Source organism: Castor canadensis, chromosome 8 (assembly GCF_047511655.1).
Source record: "Castor canadensis chromosome 8, mCasCan1.hap1v2, whole genome shotgun sequence".
Classification (NCBI taxonomy): Eukaryota; Metazoa; Chordata; class Mammalia; order Rodentia; family Castoridae; genus Castor; species Castor canadensis.
Window position 1 is genome coordinate 74,152,307 of NC_133393.1, and position 13,576 is coordinate 74,165,882.

At 39.0% G+C, this 13,576-nt stretch overlaps 1 protein-coding gene across 5 annotated transcripts in view; it reads left to right on the plus strand.

Moving 5' to 3' along the window:
* Fgd4 (FYVE, RhoGEF and PH domain containing 4) overlaps nucleotides 1-13,576 on the plus strand; it is a 216,761-nt gene that overhangs the window by 125,963 nt on the left and 77,222 nt on the right. The window lies entirely within an intron of this gene.

Here is a 13,576-nt window from a genome sequence, read left to right on the forward strand (position 1 = left end):
ATCCTTGTCTGATTCCTGATTTTAGAGGGAATGGTTTCAGTTTTTCTCCGTTAGGTATAATGCTGGCTGTAGGTTTGTCATATATAGCTTTTATAATGTTGAGGTACTTTCCTTCTATTCCTAGTTTTCTTAGAGCTTTTATCATGAAATGGTGTTGGATCTTATCAAAGGCTTTTTTTGCATCTATTGAGATGATCAAGTGGTTTTTGTCTTTGCTTCTGTTAATGTGGTTTATTACATTTATTGATTTTCGTATGTTGAACCACCCCTGCATTCCTGGGATGAAGCCTACTTGGTCGTGGTGAATAATCTTTTTTGATGTGTTGCTGAATTCGGTTTGCCATTATTTTGTGGAGGATTTTTGCATCAATGTTCATTAAGGAGACTGGCCTATTGTTCTCCTTTTTGGAGGTGTCTTTGCCTGGTTTTGGAATAAGTGTAGTACTGGCTTCATAAAAGGTGTTTGGCAGTTTTCCTTCCCTTTCTATTTCATGGAACAGTTTAAGGAGAGTTGGTATCAGTTCTTCTTTAAAGGTCTGATAGAATTCAGCAGAGAATCCATCAGGTCCTGGACTTTTCTTTTTGGGGAGACTCTTGATTGGTGCTTCAATTTCATTTTGTGTTATAGGTCTATTCAGGTGGTTAATTTCCTCTTGGTTCAGTTTTGGATGATCATATGTATCTAGAAATCTGTCCATTTCTTTAAGATTTTCAAATTTATTTGCATATAGGTTCTCGAAGTAGCCTCTGATGATTTCCTGGACTTCCATGGTGTTTGTTGTTATCTCCCCCTTTGCATTCCTGATTCTACTAATTTGGGTTTTTTTCTCTCCTCATTTTAGTCAGGTTTGCCAGCAGTCTATCAATCTTGTTTATTTTTTCAAAGAACCAACTTTTTGTTTCATTAATTCTTTGTGTGGTTTTTTTGGTTTCTATTTCATCGATTTCAGCTCTTATTTTTATTATTCTCTCATTCTACTTGTTTTGGGATTTGCTTGTTCTTGTTTTTCTAGGAGTTTGAGATGTATCATTAGGTCATTGATTTGGGATCTTTCAGTCTTTTTAATATATGCACTCATGGCTATAAACTTTCCTCTCAGGACTGCCTTTGCTGTGTCCCATAGGTTCCCGTAGGTTGTGTTTTCATTTTCATTGACTTCCAGAAACTTTTTAATTTCCTCTTTTATTTCATCGATGATACATTGTTCATTAAGTAATGAGTTATTTAGTTTCCAGCAGTTTGCATGTTTTTTGTCTTTACTTTTGTTGTTGAGTTCTACTTTTACTGCATTGTGATCAGATAGTATGCATGGTATAATTTCTATTTTCTTATATTTGTTGAGGTTTGCTTTGTGCCCTAGGATATGATCTATTTTGGAGAAGGTTCCATGGGCTGCTGAGAAGAGTGTATATTGTGTAGAAGTTGGATGAAATGTTCTGTAGACATCAAGTAGGTCCATTTGATCTATTGTATATTTTAGATCTTGGATTTCTTTATTGATTTTTTGTTTGGATGATCTATCTATTGATGATAATGGGGTGTTAAAGTCTCCAACAACCACTGTGTTGGCGTTAATATATGCTTTTAGGTCTTTCAGGGTATATTTGATGAAATTGGGTGCGTTGACATTGGGTGCATACAGGTTGATGATGATTATTTCCTTTTGGTCTATTTCCCCTTTTATTAGTATGGAATGTCCTTCTTTATCTCATTTGATCAATGTAGGTTTGAAGTCTACTTTGTCAGAGATAAGTATTGCTACTCCTGCCTGTTTTTGGGGACCATTGGCTTGGTAAATCTTCTTCCAGCCTTTCATCCTAAGCCTATGCTTATTTCTGTTGGTGCGATGGGTCTCCCGTAAGCAACAAATTGTTGGATCTTCCTTTTTAATCCATTTCGTCAAGCGGTGCCTTTTGATAGGTGAATTAAGTCCCTTAACGTTAAGTGTTAGTACTGATAGGTATGTGGTGATTCCTTTCATTTAGTTGTCTTAGTTGTTTGAAGGTTTGAATGTGTGTACCTAAGTTGAGGTTACTCTCTACTTTCTTGCTTTTTCTTTTCCTGTAGTTTGGTGCTGCCTGTCTTTTCATGGTTATGTTGGGTTTCACTTTCTGTGTGCAGAATCCCTTGAAGAATCCTTTGTAGTGGTGGCTTTGTGGTCACATATTGTTTTAGTTTCTGCTTTTCATGGAAGACTTTTATTGCTCCATCTATTTTGAATGATAGTTTTGCTGGGTAGAGTATCCTGGGGTTGAAATTATTTTCATTCAGTGCCCGGAAGATCTCACCCCACGCTCTTCTTGCCTTTAATGTTTCTGTTGAGAAGTCTGCTGTGATTTTGATGGGTTTACCTTTGTATGTTACTTGTTTTTTCTCTCTTACAGCCTTCAATATTCTTTCCCTAGTTCCTGAATTTGTTGTTTTAATGATGATATGTCATGGGGTGTTCTATTTTGATCTGGTCTGTTTGGTGTCCTGGAGTCCTCTTGCATCTGTATGGGAATATCTTTCTCTAGATTTGGGAAATTTTCCATTATTATTTTGTTGAATATTTTATGCATTCCCTTCGCTTGCACCTCTTCTCCTTCTTCGATGCCCATGATTCTCAAGTTTGGTCTTTTGATGGAGTCGGTGAGTTCTTGCATTTTCTTTTCACAGGTCTTGAGTTGTTTAATTAATACTTCTTCGGTTTTTCCTTTAATTACCACTTCATCTTCAAGTTCTGAGATTCTGTCTTCTGTTTGTTTTTTTCTGCTGGATTGGCCCTCTGTTTTGTTTTGCAGTTCTGTTTCATTCTTTTTTCTGAAGTTTTCCCTATCCTGGGTGGTTTCCTCTTTAATGTTGTCTATTTTTGTCCTGAGTTCATTTATCTGTTTATTAATCGTGTTCTCTGTTTCCCTGGTGTTATACAGTGCTTCTGTGATTTCCTTTATTTCTTCTTTTGCTTTTTTAAATTCTCTATTTTCGTTGTCTTGGAATTTCTTGAGTGTCTCCTGTACATTTTGGTTGATCATATCCAGTATCATCTCTATAAAATTCTCATTGAGTACCTGTAGTATGTCTTCTTTTAAATTATTCTTGTGGGCTTCATTGGGTTCTTTGGCATAGTTTATCTTCATTTTGTTGGAGTCTGGATCTGAGTATCTGTTTTCTTCATTCCCCTCTGGTTCCTGTACTAATTTTTTGCTGTGGGGAAACTGGTTTCCCTGTTATTTCTCTTTTCCCGTCATTGTCCTTGGTGTTGTTGCTGTCCCTGTACTGTGTGCAATTAAGTATTTTCTAGCTTGTAATAATAAGAATGGTAATATTGAGAATGGAAGGGTAAGAGGAAATGGGAAGCAAGAAGTTAAAGAAAAGAGAAAAACAAATAGAGAAGTAGGAGAAAACAAAACAAGGAATCAAACAAGAAAATTTCAAAGGTATAAAAAGGGAGCATTAGTGTACTAATCGACAGTAAGCTGAACAGGCATTTGAGAGACAGAGAGAGGATTGAAAATAAAAAATAAAAAGAATAAAGATAAGAATAAAAATAAAAAATAAGTAAATGAAAGGAATATATATATATATATATAAATAAAATAAAACAAAGTGAAAAATAGATAATTAAAAAAAAAAACCTCCAAGTTGAAATGCAATGAAGTTTCAGTCTTAATAATTTTGGTGTCCGTTTCAGTCTCCATTCCTGGTGATGGTGCCTCAGATGTTGTTCTGTAGTTGTGTCATCAAAGGGGATGCATAAAGTAGAACAAAACTTGTCCGCATCTTCCCAAGCCATCTGGGCGCAGATGACTGGCGGCCTGGGGGCCCTCCTGGTTTCTCCGTTTAACATGATGTGGAGATTCTCTGCGCCAGCTGGAGGTGTGAAGGGGTCAAAGTTTTGCCTTGTCTCGGTGGATTTGCCTACAAGGTGTGTCTCCAGCATCTCTCCAAGATTTCACTATAGGAGGCATGCTTTCTGCTTCCTCCCTGTAGCCGCCATCTTGGAATCTCCTGTATTAATTTTCAAAAGTTATGATTTTGTCAGGATGGTGGATTGACAATCCCAGAGAATAGCAGACACCCTGGGCACTGAAACAAAACACAGGTACTGAGAAGGAAGCCAGCATGAGCAAGTGCTGGATGGGAAAAATAAAATTCAGACAGCAATGAGGCAGTAGGAGGAGGAGGCAAGAGGATCTGGTGTGGTGGTACACTCCTGGAATCCCAGCTACTTGGGAGGCAAAGGCAGGAGGATGGTGAGTTTGAGGCCAGCCCTAGAACAATTAACAAGACCCTGTCTCAAAAAACAAAACACAAACATAACGACTAGGAGTATAGTGGCTCAAGTGGTGGAGCACTGGCCTTGCAATGTGAGAGGCACTGGGTTCAATATCCAGTACCACACCAAAAAAAAAAGAAAGAAAAAGGAGGTACGGATTTTAGGAGGCTGGAGGAAAAGTGATCTGATCCCTAATAATCATGCTGTCTTCATGCATCATTGAGCATTCTGCAGGCAATAGTTATGTAGCATTTACCATGTGGCAATTGCTGTTGTCCTCACAGCAATCTTCTGAGGGGGCTGCTGTTTGAATCCTATGACCACTTACATATGACGAAATAAAACTGTAGAAAAAGTCAGTCACCCAGTGTATTGACCCAACCAATCACCAGTAAATGGCAAAGCCAGGATTTGAACCAGGAAAATGATAGCTATCAGCCAGGGTAACTTGCGGAATATAATGTTGCTGTAAGAATGCACAGAGTGCAGCATCCAAATTGCAGATGTCATGCTTCTGTGCGTTAGGGATGCTGCATTGGTGTGCCTGTCCATTGTATCTGAGTTGCCTTTTGACATAGGTAATCATGTGAGGGAAACCTGACATAATAAGCTTAGAGATCTTCCTGATATATTCACTATCAAAGCCCAAAACTGTAAGGAATCTTAGACGCTTTCAAAAAGTGTGTTTCAAAACTCACATTTATCTGTATGGCTGGGCAACCTCTGGGCCCATTTCTAATCACCAGTGCAGCAGTAACACAGGACATTGGCAATGAGTACTTGGGTTTGATGTCAGGGCCCTGCTCTTGCTATGCAGACACTGTAGCACTCAAGCCATGTCCCAGTACCTGTATCCTGGTCTTCTCTGCCTGATTATGCTTAGCAATAATAAATAAATAAATAAATAAATGAATGAATGAATGAATGAATGAATGAATGAATGAATAAATAAACAAACAAACAAACAAACCAACCAACCAAGAAACAAGTGTTATGATTAGTTGGAGTTGGAAACAATCGTCAGCTAAAGCACAGCAGCCTATGAACTTCCAGCTCAGGATGGTGTCAACTAGATTCACCCTCTACAAGAAGGGGGAGAGAGACACATGCAATTGATTGTGGTTTCTCTTTACTCCTACTTTCTGCTCTAGTCATGACTGCAGACAGAGTAATTTGTGTGCTTTTAATAGAGAGAGCTCTGTGTAACCTTGACCAATTCTGAACAGACAAAAGGGGACCCTCCATCAGTGCATGGCCAGGGATGGCTGAATCCCTTCCTGATGCAGCGGAAAGTTCAGTCTCCACCTAAGAGAGCACCATGCCCAGGTGCAGCAGGTCATGGCCACTCCAGCCAACCCCAACCCCATAGCAGGAAGCAGCATGGAGGGTGCACTTCTAAAGCTCTGTATATGCCTAGGCACCTGACCACAATTGGCTGCCCAGACAGTGTGAGAAGGGATTTGCACTGTGGTTCAGGCAACAGAGCAACTATTTTTAAGGGACCCAGACATTGTTATTGTTATCCTTTGCATCTCTTTGGGGTAGCAAAACCAAAACTCAGTAAATAATTAGGGAGTATGTTCTGAGGAGAATAAAATATTTCTAGTGTGAGAATGACTTTTTCTTTTTTGAGACAAGGTCCCTCTATGTTGCCAAGGCCTATCTCCAGTTGTGGGCTCAAGCATTCCTCCTGCCTCAGCCATTCAGGAGTTGGTACAGACTATAAGCTCATGCTCGTGTGCTGGCTTGGTCATTGTTTATAAAAATTATTTTTGTAGGCTGTACATTTTTTAAATTTCAGTTGCATCCATGCATTGTTATATATGCTTAAAACACAATAGCAACAGTTGATTCTTTTGTGTTTACCACCTGTGGTACCTTAAAAATACTGATTACCTACAGTTACGGTTATCTTCAAGGCTTTTCTTCTTCTTCTTCTTCTTCTTCTTCTTTTGAGACAGTGTCTTGCTATGTAACCCAGGCTGGGCCTTGAACTTGTGATCCTCCCACCTCAGCCTCCTAAGTGCTAGGATTATTGGCCTGCACTACTGCACCAGGCTTTAAGGCTTATTTTGAGCACATACTGTTTTTTGAACTCGAAAAACATCAAACCATTTGGTTTACCTGACAACATAACATTCTTTAAGTAGTATTGGATGATGACTCTGAAATATTGGCAGACTGTAGTGCATTTTATTGTGTTTGTACTGGAGTTTGAACTCAGGGCCTAGCACTTGCTAGGCAGGCACTCTACTGCTTGAGCCACTCTACCAGCCCTGTGTTGAGTTGGGTTTTGTCTAGATTGGGTCTCACAAACTTTTTGCCCCGTCTGACTTTGAACCCCGATCCTCCTGATCTCTGCCTCCTGAGTAGTTAGGATTACTGACATGAGCCGTAGGCGCCTAGCTGTGGTGCGTCTGGTAAATGTAAACAGTCATAGATTATAATAAACTAAAACAGTTGCTAGGATTTTTTTTTTTTTTTTTTTTGCTGCTGCTATTTTTATCAAGACAAACATCTGGATAGTTTTGCAATTCCAGATATGTACAAACTTGCTTCTACATATGAATACAATTATTTAGATCATGCTTTTTTTCTCTACTTTTTTTTACACTCTTAGTATTTAGGACTTGTTTACAAATAACCTTGAATGTTTTAGACTTTAGATAAAAGTGGAAATGTTTGAAATTTCACATAGAGTGGGCCCCAGTACAACTATGTATTCTGTTATCAGAATTTAGAAAACATCTCATAAGTAGAAACTGAGAATGTAGGAAAATAAAGAAAAACGTGCCTGAATTCTCTAGAACTCACTTTTTGATCATATTTAATGTGCACCTGCTAAGTGACAGGTGGAGGTCCTGGGTACTACCATCCAGGGCTAACCTTCTAACCAGGGAAAATGCAATCATGCAGTTTGTTGGAAGTTGGTAAAGGGCTCTGGGCAAAGGAACCATAAGCAGCTAGACTATGTAGAGTACTCAGGGTAGGCCATATTGACAGATGTGGGTGAGCCAAGATTTAAAAGCAGTAAAGCCATTAGCAGACACTTATCTTAGAGAAACATCCAGGCACAGCAGTGATACCTGGCTCTGAGTAAGGAACGGCAGGAGTCAATATGGCTGGAGTGGAAGACACAGGGTAAGAGTAGGTGAGCAGGTAGGGTGGTAGGAGAGCTATCATAGCGTGTAGTAGCAGATTGTGTGGTGTCTGCAACCTGCTGTAAGGACTTATACTCTGAGTGACATGTGAAGCCACTGAAGAATTTTGAACACAGGATCTGATGTGGATTTAAGAGGATCTCTCTGGGCCTGGCTTGAAAACACTGAGGATAGGAGAAGGAGCAGGGAGATGAGGTAGAGGGCCTGATTGTGATCCAGTGTATGATCATGCTAGTTCACACAGGATAGTGGTAGTAAAAGTGGTGATAGAAGTGTTTGTCTGGGCCCAGCCTTGGACTTTTAATCCTCCTATTATACCTCCCAAGTAGCTGGGATTTCAGGCACACACTACCATGACTGGCTTTGTTGAGAGTGGGGTCTTGTTAACCTTTTGCCCTGCCCTGGCTGACCCACCTCAAAAGGTGGAAACCTTTTGAGTACCTGGGATTACAGGCCTGAGCTATTATGCCTAGCCTTTTTGCTTTTTTTTTTTTAATTACCATCTATTAATTGTGCAAAGGCATTTCATTGTTATAGTTCCATATATGCATAATGTACTTCACCCCTATATTTTCTTATACCCACTCTTTTCTTCTATACTCTTTAAAAAGTAATTTCACATTCTCTTCTCCTCAGCTCCTAGCAACAACTCCCATTCTACCTCCTGTCTGAATTTATCTGTTGTAGATATCTAATATAAGTGAAATCATGCAGTATGTCTTTTTGAGACTGGATTATTTCAGTTAGCATATGTTCTTAAGGATCATCCATATAGTACCACGCATCAGCATTTCCTTCCTTTTGAAGGCAGAATAATATTCCATTATATGTCTATACCACATTTTATGTATTCATTCATCCTGTGGTGGACAGTCAGGTTGCTTCCATCTGTTGCCTGCTATGACTAATACTATGAATATGAATTTTAAATTGTATGAGATGTGTGGAGGTTTTCTGGAGGAGCCAGTACTCCAGTTTCAACTCTCGGCCTTGTGCTTGCTAGACAGACTACCACTTGAGCCACACTTCTAACTCTTTTTTTACTTTAAGGTATTTTTCAGATAGGGTCTCACATTTTTGCACAGGTGGTCTCCCATGGACTACAATCCTCCTACGTATATCTCCCACATAGTTGGGATGACAGACATACACCATGCACCACCACATCCAAGTTTTTGTTGAAATAGGGTCTTACTAACTCTGCCTGGTCTGGCCAAAAACCACAGTCCTCCTGATCTCTGCCTCCTAAATAGCAGGGCATGAGCAATTGTGCCCTGTGGGGCGATATATGTTTTTGGTTTTTTTTAAATCTCTGTAATATGTATACTTGATGACTTTCATATATTTTAGGTAAGTTATAAATGTATTTTTTTGTAAAAGATTTAAATGGTACAGCTATACATACAGCAAAACATGACAGTTCTTACTCATTCTCCCACCTCACTCATATGCCCAATTCCCAAAGTTAAGCTTGTGTTACTTTCCATCACTTTTAATAGGTTCGTAAGTCAAGCATCCCTAATCTGAAAATCTGCAATCTGAGATGTTCTAAAGTATGAAGCTTCTTGGAAATGTTGAGGATTCAATAAAGCAAGAGATAACATTTCAAAAAAAAAATTCTGGAATATTGCACATTTTAGATTTTCACATTCATTATGCTCAGCTCTAGAGTCTATGCAAGTATTCCAAAACCCACATAACTCCAAAATCTGAAAGACTTCTGCTCCCAAGCATTTTAGGCAAGGGATGCTTATACTGTACGTGGGGTTGTACAGTTTTGTGTTGGACCCGATAATGCCGTGGAGGTCTTCCCAGTCTGCTGCATGTCTTCTGTAATACTGAACCGACCGACGACCTGTGTGTATACACATTAATAACACAGGGTTGTTAGAGCTAAGGAGCTTTCGTAAACTCTCCATCACATTTTCTTTTCCCAAATCCTTTGTGATTTACTATTTTTCTTGAACATTACTCAGCTCTAGAAGTTTGGGGAGCTGTTTGATACAGTGCTCTGAAATACATTTTCCGGCTGTGGCTGTGTGTGGGTGTATCCCCTTAGTAACGGAGCTGTAAACCAGGACCTTTATAACTATATTGCCTATATTATTTTTAATTCAGTTGATTTCTTAAACTGAGCGCGAGAGGTATAACCCTCATCCACAATCTGTGGGACAAATGAGAATTTTTTTTTTTTTAAATGCTACTGGGGTTTGAACTCAGGGCCTACACCTTGAGCCACTCTACCAGTCCTTTTTTATGATGGGTTTTTTCAAGATAGGGTCTCGACTATTTTTCCGGGTCTGGCTTTGAACAGCCATCCTCCTTGATTTTGGCTTCCTGTGTAGCTAGAATTATAGGCGTGAGACACCAGCACCCGGCCAAATGAGGACATTTTTGAAGGGATTATAGGAAAAGATTGTTGAAAAATGACTTACACTAGAAACATGAGGCCAACAGCACCACCTTTCCAAGCGACCAAGGTTAGCATCACATGTTAATCACAGTGGTATCGTGCAGTTATACCAGATAGGCACATTACTTTGTGATAGTCTTCCCCCAAAACCGTAATCCAGTCTAAGCATGAAAGTACATCAGAAGCTGGGCACTGGGGGCTCATACCTGTAATCCTACCTACTCAGGAGGCAGAGATGAGGGGGATTACAATTTGAAGCCAGCCTGGACAATAGCTTGTGAGACCCTATCTCAAAAAAACCCTTCACAAAAAGGGCCGGTGGAGTGGCTCAAGTTGTAGATCCTGAGTTCAAACCCCAGCACAACAAAAAAAGAAAAAAAAGAAAGCACATCAGAGGTACTGGTGGAGTAGCTCAAGGAGTAGATTGCCTGCCTAACAAGCATGGGGCCCTGAGTTCAAGCTCCAGTACTGCAACAACAACAAAAAATCAGGGAAAGGCAACTTGAGGCATATGCTACAATATTCTTTGCAAGTGACAAAGTCGTGCAACACAAATGGAGTCTAAGTAACTCTCACAAATTGGACCATGTCAAGGAATCAGTGATAAAATAGGTGATATCTGGATTGGGTCTTGGAGCAGAAAGACAGATGTGTTTATGGAAAATTAGTGAAATCTGAATAAAAGCTGTAATGTAGTATTATACCAATGTTTTGATAAATGTACCTTGCTTCTATTAGATGTCAGATATTGTACTGTTCATGTAGTCAGAGATGAGATTTGATTGAAACTGTGAGGTTAGCATATGTCTTGACATTCCTGCAGAGGGTATAGCCAGTAAGCATAGGTGAGAATCCACAGACAGTGCACAGTGGTTAGGGCCAATGGGTAAAAGGATTACCAGTCTGCATAAGGAGATAGAATTTTATGGGACTCCCATCCCCCCATGCCAACTGACATACTATAATTATTTCTATCTGTGCCTGAAATAATTATTTAATTGCAAGTCTCTCCTACTGGTCCTCCTTGATATTTGAGAATCTAAGAGCCCCTCTAGTTCATGTAAAACTTCTTGAATGGGTAGAACATCTGGTTACAATTTTGATTTCAATTCCCTGTTATGCAACCAGCACCCAAATAAGGACTGTCTCCAAGTGAGAGGAGGCTGAGTCAGTCATAAACAAGCAAAAAGTTTTATTTTTATTTCTGGTATCCAAGATGCTAACAGATGAAGTGTTTAATGAAATGGTGCTTGTTTTAGGCAAACTTTCTGTATCATGATATGGTTGGCATACGTGAGTGTTCAGCAGGCTTTTCCTATCATGGCCAGATAATAAATTTGGGAGAGGAGACGTAGAATCACATACACTTGTTGTGTACTTGTCATTGCTTTTAAATGACCTTTTAAAAACGTGAGTCTTCTCTGTGTCACGTGTTTCATAATTGTGGCTGAAGTTTGGAAACTTACTTTAAACAGTGGTCTTAAATGAAATTTCTAGCTGTGGCCTTTTTACCACTGGCAAAAATGTGTAATTGTGACTTCAATAAATTTATGAGGAAATGGGTGTGTAGTTAATCTCTTATTGTAGGTATTTTGTCACATCTGTGGAGCTAGTCCTTGTACATATGACATTGGTAAAACCCATCATACCGATAAAGCTTTCCATCCAGAAATTATATGCCTGGTTGTCAATTTCAAATTACTATTTTTATAAGACATACTTGTTTTCTATGTTAATATGTAGTAGTGGTGATCTATTTTTTAAAAGACAATTTTTTTCATTTAGAACATGACTGCTCCCTTTTACAGTTTTGTTGCTCTCTGTTCCTATCAATCAGGGCTAAAGCTGCAGTCTTTGCAGGGTCTCATTTTGTAATTGTGAGTTTCTTCCTCTGGTTTATACTTGAGCTGTGGGTTTTCACTGATTCTGCCCCAAAGCCATCCTTCACTAAACCCCAGCAGGTGGCCTTTAGGATAGATACTAATCTGTTCTTGAGATCACTATGGAAAAAACATTCCAATGCCCCCAAAAGGCTAAGGCTAAAAGCTTGGTGGGCCATATATTTTAGGGACATGCTTTGCTTCACAGTTTTCTATGAAGGAACACAACCCATACTTAATAAATATTTGAACTTATAATAATGTTTTGTCCAACTGTCTTCATAACTCTTGCTTTCACTAAACAATGCTTAATCCAAATGACAGATAACACTATTTTAGCAGAAGGGTGGCTGTGTTTTTGTTTTTGTTGGCACTGGGGATTGAACTCAGGGCCCCTCCACATACTAGGCAAATATTCTCCCTTTTCAGCCCCACACCTCCAGCTCTTTTGTTTTTAGTTGTTTCTTTGAGATAGGACCTCAAACTGCCTGGGGTGGCCTTGAACTCCTGCTTCCTCTTTCTAAGTAGCTGTGATCACAGATGTACACCACACCAAACTGAAGTACCTCTGTTAATTTCTATTTTAGCTCTGGCTGTCTCCTAACGTCTCAGGCAATTTTGGAACTGTTAATATTTTCTAAAATCTATTTAACTGTAAGAAGTACACAGAAAACAAAGCAGTAGTGTAGTTTTCATAAGCTATTAACTATTAAAATTATTAACAATGTAATCATTTTGGTTCAGAAGTAATTTTTTTGACTCAGTAGATCATTGATTGGGCTTTTAAGATTACCTTTTCTTGTTTTGAATGATTTTCAGGCTTTCAAAAACTTTGAATAGTATTCTTTTTAGATATTTGAATTATGCAAAATGAAACTGTTTCTTAATCAAATGATAGTTTCTTAAATGACCTACTTTGATGTAGTTATAATGAGTTCCTGTTAGAAACTTTATTTTCTCTTAGTTAATGGGTGAATATGTTAGAAGTACATTATATGCATGCATGAAAATAGCATAATGAAACATGCTAAAATTGTAAAAAAGGAGGGAGGGCAATGAAAGAGTAACAGGGAGAATGTGATCAAAGTACGCATGTATGAAAATATCACAATGAAACCCTTTTATTCATGTAATATACTGTAATAAAGTTCTATTTTCTCTTATGCAGAGTTTCTCTTGTTAATATCACATGTCACCCACAAGAGAAGGAAATCAATATATGAAGAGAAGACACTGACATAGGACTTTTTTAGAATCTGAAATTCAACATACAGCTTTTTGAATCAGAAATTGGATAGAAAGCCTAGTCTTTTCCTTTTCATCTATGTCTGATAATGTTTTTCAGTGTTGTTTCAAGAACCTTTGGGGGTTTGCATTCTAAACAAATGTGACAGTGTTGTTCTATAGTCTTGCCATTCTGTCTGTAGGCAACATGGTTTGCTCAGCATCCATGTGGTGGAGGTTGCTTGGAGTGTGAGTGAGAGGTGGGTAGGAGGTGGTAGATGTGAGCTTGTTCTTTCTGTTTGAGCCATTCTTACAGAGTCTTTAGGTCAGCTGTCGCATTGGTGCTTTCTTGCTTTGTTCTTTTGAGTTGCTTGATGACTGGTGACTGACTGGACACTGGAAAGAAACGCTTTTAACAGATTAGTGCTGGGGCCCTTCTGTCCTCTCCATCACCTAATTGGTAGCAGCTGCATTCAGCCTTTCTGTGTCCCTACAAGGAAAAGTCTGTGTGCAGTGGTCTTAGCTCAGTGTATTAAAGTTTTCTAACACACATGGAAAGAGACCTTTCGCAAGAAAGTTCCTTGTCAAGGATAGCATACATGGGCAGGCATTTCTATGCTTAGTCTTATAACTATGACT